The sequence below is a fragment of the Bombina bombina genome, chromosome 3, assembly GCF_027579735.1.
Source record: "Bombina bombina isolate aBomBom1 chromosome 3, aBomBom1.pri, whole genome shotgun sequence".
NCBI classification, from domain to species: Eukaryota; Metazoa; Chordata; class Amphibia; order Anura; family Bombinatoridae; genus Bombina; species Bombina bombina.
In genome coordinates this window covers 655,197,674-655,211,049 of record NC_069501.1, presented here as the reverse complement: position 1 = coordinate 655,211,049, position 13,376 = coordinate 655,197,674, and positions in this window count along the sequence as shown.

Here is a 13,376-nt window from a genome sequence, read left to right as displayed (position 1 = left end):
GACTCAGCATTCATATAACAAATCACAGAGAACGTAAGCATAGAACACAGTCCGTGGTAAATACAACAGCAACTCAGTAGCGGCTTTGTGGATAAATTACTTGTGGTTCAGAGGAACAAACGAATGCTACTGTTACACAATGAACAGTTCCAGATGAATAGGTGTGTGTGGTGAATCAGCAGCGAGGTTCTGAGAGTAAGAATATCAGTAGTTTGTAATACTGCGTAGCAGTTCCATGAACTGTGAGAGTTCCCAGTAGCAGGTCAGGTTCCGGAAAGGAGAGAGATTCAGCAGGTGGAGATAATTATAAGTTGCGGTCAAATAAGTGCCAAGTAAGAGCATAAATACTTAGTAGATTCTGGCCAAGCGATAAGGCTTGAGAATAGGTTCAGAGATCCACAGCAGTGGCATAAACTTCAATAATCAGGCAATGATAGGTGTTTGGTGTTGCCTGAAATAGTGTTGTGAATGATGCAAGAAGGTGGAGTCTGACTTAAAGGGATATCACAACATTGTGCTACTCTATGAGAATTACACTATGGCCCCTATTTAACAAAGGTCTTGCAGACCAGTTCCGACAGTGCGGATCAGGTCCGCAAGACCTCGCTGAATGCGGAGAGCAATACACCCTCCGTATTCAGCACACAAGAGCTGCTGGTGCAACACTGCCCCCTGCAGACTCGCGACCAATCAGCCGCCAGCAGGGAGGTGTCAATCAACCCGATCGTACTCGATCGGGTTGAATTCTGTCGATTCCTGTCTGCCTGCTCAGAGCAGGCGGACAGGGTTATGGAGCAGCGGTCTTTGTGACCGCTGCTTCATAACTGCTGTTTCTGGCGAGTCTGAAGACTCACCAGAAACACGGGCCATCAAGCTCCTTTCGGAGCTTGATAGATAGGCCCCTCTAAGATAACTGTAAGATGGCATTTAGTTCCTGTTCATCTTCATAAGATCTATAGAAGTGTTTCGCCACTATGCTGGAGAGGGTGCAACCAATTAGGTACTTGGGTACATATTTGGTGGGAATGCCCTAGACTTAGACCCTTCTGGAGAGACTTTTTTAGCTTCTTAGGGAACATGAATTATAATCTTTCACATATACCTGCAGTGGGATTACTTCAACTCTTATTGCTACAATGTCATTAGCTAGAAAAATGTTTCTGATATATGTTTTAACAGTAGCTAAATTAATGATAGCTAGAGAATGGAAACAGAGTGTACCTCCCGCCTAACAAATGGTACTAAATTACTTAAAATATGTTTAAAAAATGGAGGAATATGTCTTTAGAATTAAAGGCAGACTATACTTATACTTAGAAATTTGGTCACAGTGGACGGAACTGTTTGCAGACTAACTTTATCCGGACTCTAATTTGAACATCGGATGGGATGGTGGTGGAGGGAGAGAGAAGGAGGTAAGAGTGTTTTATTATCCCCCCTTTTTCTGTTTTCTTTTAGGAGATGTGCTTGTACCGTGTTAGGATCCAGTCCTCTAGACTTCAAAAATATTCAGCTAATCTCTTTTATTCATATTTATATATATATAGTTTTTGATGATGGGTCATGACCTCAAGGTAGATTGCATTAGCGAGATCGTACCAAACCTTCCATTGAATTTGAGTATCCTACTAGAAGGTGGGAAATAAAGTTTTTCTTTAAGGTTTAACAGTTGTTTATATCTAAAATTATTAAGGTATTGACAGAATGTACTGCAATAGTTTATATTGTTAGATTCATATAGCAGATATATTCTGGATAAATGTGAGCAATTAATGTATACTCCTTATTATAATGAAAAAAGTGATATATGTTGTAATATTCTTTCGTATATGTTATGAGACTTTATTTTTGTGGTACATAGCTGGTATATACACAGCACACTTTACATTACACAATCTGTGTTTATAGCTGAATTTGTTCAGCATACATTACCATTACTGTTACTAGTTAGCTGTTATTTAACAGCATAGTTGTACTAATCGTTAGGAATGAGTGCTTATTAACCCCTTCTTTCTCCCAATCCTTTTGCTTCCCCATGTTTGAGACTTTATTACCTTAATAAAAAAATAATTGATTTAAAAAAAAACCAAAAAAACTTTATTGCCTCAAAAAATGGATACTGAGTACTGGGTGTTGAGAAACAGGGAAATGACAAAGGTTGTGATCTATTGATCAGAATTACTTGCAGATGCTGACCTAACTTTTTACATATATGATTTATAAAGTTAATTTTACATAACCCCATTTAAATATGAAGCACAAACCATGGCAGAATTCTCATTAGGTAATGCATGCTACTACTCACAAGGATCTTCAGTCAGACAGCCTTCCATAAGATATGTTTACTTTTTTTTTAGCATTTTACAGAATGAACTCTATACATTTGTATTTCTAGTACTGCTAGCCTGTAACTGAACTGAAAATGTTAATGCTTGTTTTCTTTAGTGTGTATCTATATGTGTATGTTTGTGTGTGTCTATGTGTGTGTATATGTGTGTATGTGTGTGCGTGTGTGTCAGGGTGCACTATCCCGACGCTCGTTAACTTCAATTGTGCACATGTGATTACATTTACTTTCAATTTGTAATATGATCTCTTCACCTGATGCATGCAAACACCCACAATAAACCCCTTTTTGATTGTGCTTAACTGTTAGTGCACCACTTGTACACATAGATAGACATGTATACATACAAACATACATACATACATACATACATACACACATATATATATATATATATATATATATATATATATATATATATATATATACATGCATTGGAGCCCTTTCCAGTCAAACACCACCCGATATTCCATATCCCTTTTTAACATTTAACCCTTTTAAAACCTTTTTACTCAATATTAATCTATTTTTATTTTTTATATATATATATATATACAGTAAATTCTCAATTAACCGGCACCCATGGGGATTGGTAGATTCCGGATAAGTGTATTTCTGGTTGCTTGAGAGTCACTATTAAAAATAGGTCTAACTAGTTATATAACCCAGATTCTCAGAATGGCTCAATCTCTTGCGGAAAACAATGGCCTCTAGTTATCAAGCCATCAACCGCAAATACAATGGAATTCCGCAGCGTATTTGTGGCAAGGCTGATTCGCCATAGTTATCAAGCCCTACAGCCTGGCAAAAGTAGAATTTAGTGACGTAACATACGATCCTTCGGACTCAGTCCGACACAGATCGATGGTTACGTCACTACAGATGTTCCGAACGCAAGTTCGGCACAATCTGACTACTTTTGGTAGTTATCAAATACCTACCAGGTACACTCACCACTATTCCGGGCAAGCGTACCTGGTTTTCAATCAGCCGCCCTGGAGGCGGCGGATGCCATAGGAATCAATGGGAGTCTGACAGCAGCGAGAGCTCATGTTCGCTGCTGCCCGATATCCCATTGATTTCTATGGGAAGTGTCTGCACCTAACACCCTAACATGTACCCCGAGTCTAAACACCCCTAATCTGCCCCCCCCCACACTGCTGCCACCTACTTTATACTTATTAACCCCTAAACCGCTGCTCCCGGACCCCGCCACACCTAAATAAACTTATTACCCCCTAAACCGCCGCTCCCGGACCCCGCCACCACTATAATAAACTTATTACCCCCTAAACCACCGCTCCTGGACCCCGCCGCCACTATAATAAACTTATTACCCCCTAAACCGCTGCTCCCGGACCCCGCCGCAACTATAATAAACTTATTTCCCCCTAAACCGCCGCTCCCAGACCCCGCCGCAACTATAATAAATATTTTAACCCCTAAACCGCTGCTCCCGGACCCCACCGCCACCTACATAAAGTTATTAACCCCTATCCTGCCTATCCCGGACCCCGCCGCAAATAAATTAATTGTTTAACCCCTAAACTGCAGCACCCGGAGCCCTCCGCCACCTACATTACATTTATTAACCCCTATCCTGCCCCCCACACCGCTGCCACCTACAGTACATTGATTAACCCCTAATCTACCCCCCTACACCGCCACCACTATATTAAATGAATTAACCCCAAAACCTAAGTCTAACCTTAACCCTAACACCCCCTAACTTAAATATTATTTAAATTAATCTAAATAAATATTCCTATCATTAAATAAATTAATCCTATTTAAAACTAAATACTTACCTATAAAATAAACCCATAGGCCTAGATTTAGAGTTTGGCGGTAGCCATGAAAACCAGCGTTAGAGGCTCCTAACGCTGGTTTTAGGCTACCGCCGGTATTTGGAGTCAGTCAGGAAAGGGTCTAACGCTCACTTTCCAGCCGCGACTTTTCCATACCGCAGATCCCCTTACGTCAATTGCGTATCCTATCTTTTCAATGGGATCTTTCTAACTCCGGTATTTAGAGTCGTGGCTGAAGTGAGCGTTAGAAATCTAACGACAAAACTCCAGCCGCAGAAAAAGTCAGTAGTTAAGAGCTTTCTGGGCTAAAGCCGGTTTATAAAGCTCTTAACTACTGTGCTCTAAAGTACACTAACACCCATAAACTACCTATGTACCCCTAAACCGAGGTCCCCCCACATCGCCGCCACTCGATTAATTTTTTTTAACCCCTAATCTGCCGACCGCCACCTACGTTATACTTATGTACCCCTAATCTGCTGCCCCTAACACCGCCGACCCCTATATTATATTTATTAACCCCTAACCTGCCCCCCACAACGTCGCCGCCAGCTACCTACAATAATTAACCTCTAATCTGTCGACCGCAAAGCGCGCCACCTACATTATAGCTATGTACCCCTAATCTGCTGCCCCTAACACCGCCGACCCCTATATTATATTTATTAACCCCTAATCTGCCCCCCTCAACGTCGCCTCCACCTGCCTACACTTATTAACCCCTAATCTGCCGAGCGGATCTCACCGCTACTATAATAAAGTTATTAACCCCTAATCCGCCTCACTCCCGCCTCAATAACCCTATAATAAATAGTATTAACCCCTAATCTGCCCTCCCTAACATCGCCGACACCTAACTTCAATTATTAACCCCTAATCTGCCGACCGAATCTCGCCGCTACTGTAATAAATGGATTAACCCCTAAAGCTAAGTCTAACCCTAACACTAACACCCCCCTAAGTTAAATATAATTTAAATCTAATGAAATAAATTAACTCTTATTAAATAAATTATTCATATTTAAAGCTAAATACTTACCTGTAAAATAAACCCTAATATAGCTACAATATAAATTATAATTATATTATAGCTATTTTAGGATTAATATTTATTTTACAGGCAACTTTGTAATTATTTTAACCAGGTACAATAGCTATTAAATAGTTAATAACTATTTAATAGTTACCTAGTTAAAATAATTACAAAATTACCTGTAAAATAAATCCTAACCTAAGTTACAATTAAACCTAACACTACACTATCAATAAATTAATTAAATAAAATACCTACAATTACCTACAATTAAACCTAACACTACACTATCAATAAATTAATTAAATACAATACCTACAATTATCTACAATTAAACCTAACACTACACTATCAATAAATTAATTAAATACAATTCCTACAAATAAATACAATGAAATAAACTAACTAAAGTACAAGAAATAAAAAAGAACTAAGTTACAAAAAATAAAAAAATATTTACAAACATTAGAAAAATATTACAACAATTTTAAACTAATTACACCTACTCTAAGCCCCCTAATAAAATAACAAAGCCCCCCAAAATAAAAAAATGCCCTACCCTATTCTAAATTACAAAAGTTCAAAGCTCTTTTACCTTACCAGCCCTGAACAGGGCCCTTTGCGGGGCATGCCCCAAAGAATTCAGCTCTTTTGCCTGTAAAAAAACACATACAATACCCCCCCAACATTACAACCCACCACCCACATACCCCTAATCTAACCCAAACCCCCCTTAAATAAACCTAACACTAAGCCCCTGAAGATCTTCCTACCTTATCTTCACCATACCAGGTTCACCGATCGATCCAGAAGAGCTCCTCCGATGTCTTGATCCAAGCCCAAGCGGGGGGCTGAAGATGTCCATGATCCGGCTGAAGTCTTCATCCAAGCGGGAGCTGAAGAGGTCCATGATCCGGCTGAAGTCTTCTATCAACGGCATCTTCAATCTTCTTTCTTCGGGAGCCATCATCTTCCAGCCGACGCGGAACATCCTCTTCTCCCGACGCCTACTCGCCGAATGACGGTTCCTTTAAATGACGTTATCCAAGATGGCGTCCGTCGAATTCCGATTGGCTGATAGGATTCTATCAGCCAATCGGAATTAAGGTAGGAAAATTCTGATTGGCTGATGGAATCAGCCAATCAGATTGAAGTTCAATCCGATTGGCTGATCCGATCAGACAATCAGATTGAGCTCGCATTCTATTGGCTGTTCCGATCAGCCAATAGAATGCGAGCTCAATCTGATTGGCTGATTCCATCAGCCAATCAGAATTTTCCTACCTTAATTCCGATTGGCTGATAGAATCCTATCAGCCAATCGGAATTCGACGGACGCCATCTTGGATGACATCATTTAAAGGAACCGTCATTCGGTGAGTAGGCGTCGGGAGAAGAGGATGTTTTGCGTCGGCTGGAAGATGATGGCTCCGGAAGAAAGAAGATTGAAGATGCCGTTGATAGAAGACTTCAGCCGGATCATGGACCTCTTCAGCTCCCGCTTGGATGAAGACTTCAGCCGGATCATGGACATCTTCAGCCCCCCGCTTGGGCTTGGATCAAGACATCGGAGGAGCTCTTCTGGATCGATCAGTGAACCTGGTATGGTGAAGATAAGGTAGGAAGATCTTCAGGGGCTTAGTGTTAGGTTTATTTAAGGGGGGTTTGGGTTAGATTAGAGGTATGTGGGTGGTGGGTTGTAATGTTGGGGGGGGGTATTGTATGTGTTTTTTTTACAGGCAAAAGAGCTGAATTCTTTGGGGCATGCCCCGCAAAGGGCCCTGTTCAGGGCTGGTAAGGTAAAAGAGCTTTGAACTTTTGTAATTTAGAATAGGGTAGGGCATTTTTTTATTTTGGGGGGCTTTGTTATTTTATTAGGGGGCTTAGAGTAGGTGTAATTAGTTTAAAATTGTTGTAATATTTTTCTGATGTTTGTAAATATTTTTTTATTTTTTGTAACTTAGTTCTTTTTTATTTTTTCATTGTATTTATTTGTAGATATTGTATTTAATTAATGTATTGATAGTGTAGTGTTAGGTTTAATTGTAGATAATTGTAGGTATATTATTTAATAAATTTATTGATAGTGTAGTGTTAGGTTTAATTGTAATTTAGGATTACAGGTAATTTTGTAATTATTTTAACTATTTTAGCTATTAAATAGTTCTTAACTATTTAATAGCTATTGTACCTGGTTAAAATAAATACAAAGTTGCCTGTAAAATCAATATAAATCCTAAAATAGCTATAATATAATTATAATTTATATTGTAGCTATATTAGGATTTATTTTACAGGTAAGTATTTAGCTTTAAATAGGAATAATTTATTTAATAAGAGTTAATTTATTTCGTTAGATTTAAATTATATTTAACTTAGGGGGGTGTTAGTGTTAGGGTTAGACTTAGCTTTAGGGGTTAATACATTTATTAGAATAGCGGTGAGCTCCAGTCGGCAGATTAGGGGTTAATGTTTGAAGTTTGGTGTCGGCGATGTTAGGGAGGGCAGATTAGGGGTTAATACTATTTATTATAGGGTTAGTGAGGCGGATTAGGGGTTAATAACTTTATTATAATAGCGGTGCGGTCCGCTCGGCAGATTAGGGGTTAATAAGTGTAGGCAGGTGGAGGCGACGTTGTGGGGGGCAGATTAGGGGTTAATAAATATAATATAGGGGTCGGCAGTGTTAGGGGCAGCAGATTAGGGGTACATAGGGATAATGTAAGTAGCGGCGGTTTACGGAGCGGCAGATTAGGGGTTAATAATAATATGCAGGGGTCAGCGATAGCGGGGGCGGCAGAATAGGGGTTAATAAGTGTAAGATTAGGGGTGTTTAGACTCGGGGTACATGTTAGAGTGTTAGGTGCAGACGTAGGAAGTGTTTCCCCATAGCAAACAATGGGGCTGCGTTAGGAGCTGAACGCGACTTTTTTGCAGGTGTTGTAGGTTTTTTTTCAGCTCAAACAGCCCCATTGTTTTCTATGGGGGAATCGTGCACGAGCACGTTTTTGAGGCTGGCCGCGTCCGTAAGCACCGCTGGTATCGAGAGTTGAAGTTGCGTTAAATATGCTTTACGTTCCTTTTTTGGAGCCTAACGCAGCCATTCTGTGAACTCTCAATACCAGCGGTATTTAAAAGGTGCGGCCAGAAAAGCCAGCGTTAGCTACGCACCCCTTTGGCCGCAGAACTCTAAATCTAGGCGTAAGATAGCTACAATATAATTAATAATTACATTGTAGCTATTTTAGGCTTTATTTTTATTTTACAGGCAACTTTGTATTTATTTTAACTAGGTACAATAGCTATTAAATAGTTAATAACTATTTAATAGCTACCTAGTTAAAATAATTACAAAATTACCTGTAAAATAAATCCTAACCTAAGTTACAAATACACCTAACACTACACTATCAATAAATTAATTAAATAAATTACCTACAATAATCTAAAATAAAATACAATTAAATAAACTAAACTAAACTATATTACAAAAAACAAACACTAAATTACAAAAAATAAAAAAATATTACAAGCAATACAATACCCCCCCAACATTACAACCCACCACCCACACACCCCTACTCTAAAAACCACCTGATCCCCCCTTAAATAAACCTAACACTACCCCATTGAAGATCACCCTACCATGAGCCGTCTTCACCCAACCGGGCCGAACTCTTCATCCGATGCGGGCACAAGTGGTTTTATTTAATGTTAGGTAATTGTAGTTAATTAATTTAATTTATTTAATGATAGTGTAGTGTTAGGTGTAATTGTAATTTAGGTTAGGATTTATTTTATAGGTAATTTTGTATTTATTTTAGCTAGGTAGCTATTAAATAAACTATTTAATAGCTATTGTACCCAGTTAAAATAAATACAATGTTGCCTGTAAAATAAAAATAAATCCTAAAATAGCTACAATGTAATTATTAATTATATTGTAGCTATCTTAGGGTTTATTTTATAGGTAAGTATTTAGTTTTAAATAGGAATACTTTAGTTAATAACAGTAATATTATTTAGATGTATTTTAATTATATTTAAGTTAGGGGGCTGTTAGGGTTAGGGTTAGACTTAGGTTTATGGGTTAATTTATTTAATATAGTAGCGGTGGTGTAGGGGGGGTAGATTAGGGGTTAATCAATGTAATGTAGGTGGCGGCGGTGTAGGGGGGGGCAGGAGAGGGGTTAATAAATGTAATGTAGGTGGCGGTGGGCTCCGGGTGCGGCGGTTTAGGGGTTAAACAATTTATTTATTTGTGGCAGGGTCCGGGATCGGCGGTATAGGGGGCGGCAGATTAGGGGTTAATAGGCATAATGTAGGTGGCAGCGGTAAAATTGCGGCGGGGTCCGGGAGCGGCGGTTTAGGGGTTAATATATTTATTATAGTTGCAGCGGGGTCCGGGAGCGGCGGTTTAGGGGGTAATAAGTTTATTATAGTGGCGGCGGGGTCCGGGAGCGGCGGTTTAGGGGTTAATATATTTATTATTGTGGCGGTGGGGTCCGGGAGCCGCGGTTTAGGGGGTAATAAGTTTATTTAGGTGTGGGGGGCTCCCAGAGCGGCGGTTTAGGGGGTAAAACTGTATAGTTTAGTGTGGGTGTTTAGTGACAGGGTAGCAAGAAAGCTGCGAAGAAGCCGATGAGCAGCGAGATCAATGACTATCAGTTAACAACAGTCCGCTGCTCATCGCACCGTACTTGGGCACCGTACTTGGTGTGCGGCTTCTTGACAGCTTTTTTGATAACTTTGGCGAACGTATTCAGGTCCGCGGCGGCGATGGTAGGCGAGCTTAGGCGAGCGTATTGGGCCGGCGAATGCAGGTAAGTAGACGGCTTGATACATAGAGGCCAATGTGTTTATTCAGGAAATACATTTTATTGTATTGTATTTTATCCTGAATAAACACATTGTTTTCAGCAAGAGATTGAGCCATTCTGGGAATTTGTTATTTATCGAGCATCTTTGTGGATCCTCCCATTGGGCTCTCCCCTGCCAGCCAGTAGTGTGACCCCTGGTCCGGAGGTACAGTACTCATTCCACAGAAGGATACATGACATCGTAAGTGCTGCGGTCTATTTCTGTCCCTATATCCGTTTTCTAATGAGTGTAAACAAGGATTAGTGTAGCAGATAAGCGTCTATTGCTCTATTTATCACATCTCCTGCTGTTTAAAGAGATCCGGACTGTTTCTTTAGTACACTTATGCTCTACATGTTTTCTTTTTTCCCCCGGTTGCTTGAGAGTGCCGATTGCTTGCGTTCTGGATAATCGGGATTCTACTGTGTATATATATATATATATATATATATATATATTCATATCTTTACATGTGTTCTGTGATTTTTTCTCTCTCCCTTACACTTTACCTCAGGCCTCAAGTCATACTAATTCTTCTAGTGCTATTTGGGCTTTCGCTCGTGCACAAAACCACAACTTTCAACTTGTAATATAAGCACTATTTATCAAAGTCGCGATATTCATTGAAAATAATGGGTGCACTAGAGTGATGTTGGCTGCACTAATCCTTCTCTGGGATATCTGATATACCATGGACTTGTAATATTAAGTTGTGAGATTACATTAACGTGACTGAAAAAAGAGAACAAAACAGCGCATCCACAATCTAAGTGCAGATTTTATTAAGAACAAACAGTGCGCATAGTATAAAAAGCACTTACACGATAAAAGAGATAAAAAAGCACTTCAAGCGTCCAATAAAAAATATCACCTGCACATCTCTATTTAAAAAAGAAAGATATTTTAACTCAAAATGTCCTAAGTATTCAAACCCCATTGCAAAGGACTTTAAAGGGACATTCCAGCCAAAATTGGAATCGACATGAACACATTACAGTTTTGAATAGAAATATTTTTCTAATATACATGTATTAGCAAAAGTGCGTCTAAAAAAAGCTATAGCTGTTCTAAAAGTGTATTTAAGTATGCACCGTGCACCAGCATTTTAAACACAGCACCTGCTCATAGAACCTACAGTGCTTGTACCATCTGGTAATGACTCAAGTTATTAATTGCTAACATGATACAAGCCCCACTGGTGCTCTGAGCAGCTTTAGCATTTAAAATGCTTGTGCACTGAGAATATCTATTTATGCTTCACATGCACGTGCAGAGAAAAATGTTAACACTAAAACAGTTATAACTTTTACTAGAAGCATTTTTGCCAATACATGTATTTTGGAAATATGTTTCTATTCAAAGATGTAATTCATATATGTGCATTTAAATTTTGACTGGAATGTCCCTTTAAGCAATAAATCAGTGTGTCTGTCCCGGGACAGGCAAGGGAGTGAGCCTCGTGCACACTCCTGTAATTTCTCTATTAAGTTTAAGGAAGTTTACTATGAAATCTTATGAGATCACAATTAAAGAGTTCATGACCTCAGCACTGTTGATGCTGATTGGCTGCACTTCCTTTTTTTTTTACCTGCAGCTGGACAGCAGCTGAAGTATAAATTTTTACACAGCACTTACTCTGGTGAGCCGAGGATATTGCGAGATAAAATATCTTCCTTTTTTACATAGAGATGCTCAGGTGATATTTTCCTGTCAGCATTTTACAGTTATACTGCATCAGTTTCAAGCGATTTAGCATATGAGTATTATGTCCCTTTAAGTATTTTAGGAGATGTAAAAAATAGTACTTATGATGAGAATCACACATAACCTACAGGCCCAGTGTTTTTTAAACTGTTTTAAACTGCATCTAAAATTAAATTTGGAGACCAAAGAGACTATAAATTGCGCTGTTTGTTTTGCAGTTATGCATTGTATAAAACAATACATTAGAGCTAAATAAGAGCTGTAAATATATGAAACAGCGCTGTTGTGATGATATTATGCTGATGGATCCTGTGGTTTAATTATTCAACTTTGTTTTATATTTAAAAGAGATGCTGCTACTGATAACGCTGATGCTTATTAAGTGTTGCACTGCCATTATGAATACAAATATTTTCTTACCTGATAAAGTAGAAGAAGGTTTGTAGACATAAAACTTACTTCCATAAATATACATAGCAAGAAGGAAGGCTGAGTGATTTGTAAGACTTATGGAATAATTGTAACTAAGCTTGCAACAATTTCAGCTACACTGTTGGCTAACTGATACTATAAAGGACCATTCCCACTGGTTCATTCTACAGCAACTTTGGCAATACTGTTAAGTAACGGAAACTATAGATTATATCTTCATTCCGAATGACTTTTTAAAGACTATCATTTATTTATTTTTTAAAAACATCTCATGAGTTTTATAATTGTTTTATTTAATTGATTTTATCGACTTACTTATTTTATATGCGCATCCACTTTTATATTTTCAATAAATGTGATAATTGTTAAATTATATTTGTATTGAACTCCTGATATTCCACCTATTACCATTTTTTGTGCCTTCTCTATTGTTCACTATTTCCATTTGGTTTATTTCCTATCTAGGAAGGAGGTAGGTTGTGAGAGTGTCTTGATAGGGGTATAAGTTGTGCGCTACGTTTTTTATTTTTCATCCCTGCTATATACAGGCGCACATCGTTTTATTGTGCCTCACTTTATTGCGCTTCACATACATTGCGTTTTCAACAAATTGAAGGTTTGTTGCAACCCTTATTCAAACAAGTCTATTCGCAACACTTTTCCAACATATACACACAAGCAAAAAGATTATGACTCATTAAAGGCTAAGATGACGGTTAGCATTTCCCAGAAAAGTCTCTCTGTGCACTGCCTGTAGATGTTTCACAGTGTAGAGTGCACAGGAGCTTACAAATGCTGATAGTCAGTAGGTAGTGGTCACCCGTGTATCAATAACGCTATGGCCCATATTTATCAAGGTCTGTCGGACCTGATCCGACAGTGCGGATCAGGTCCGACAGACCTCGCTGAATCGCCATATTCAGCATTGCACCAGCAGCTCACAAGAGCTGCTGGTGCAACGCCGCCCCCTGCAGACTCGCGGCCAATAGGCCGCCAGCAGGGGGGTGTCAATCAACCTGATCGTACTCTATCGGGTTGATTTCCGGCGATGTCTGTCCGCCTGCTCAGAGCAGACGGACAGGTTATGGAGCAGCGGTCTTTGTGACCGCTGCTTCATAACTGCTGTTTCTGGTGAGCCTGCAGGCTCGCCAGAAACACGGGGCATCAAGCTCCATTCCGAGCTTGATAGATA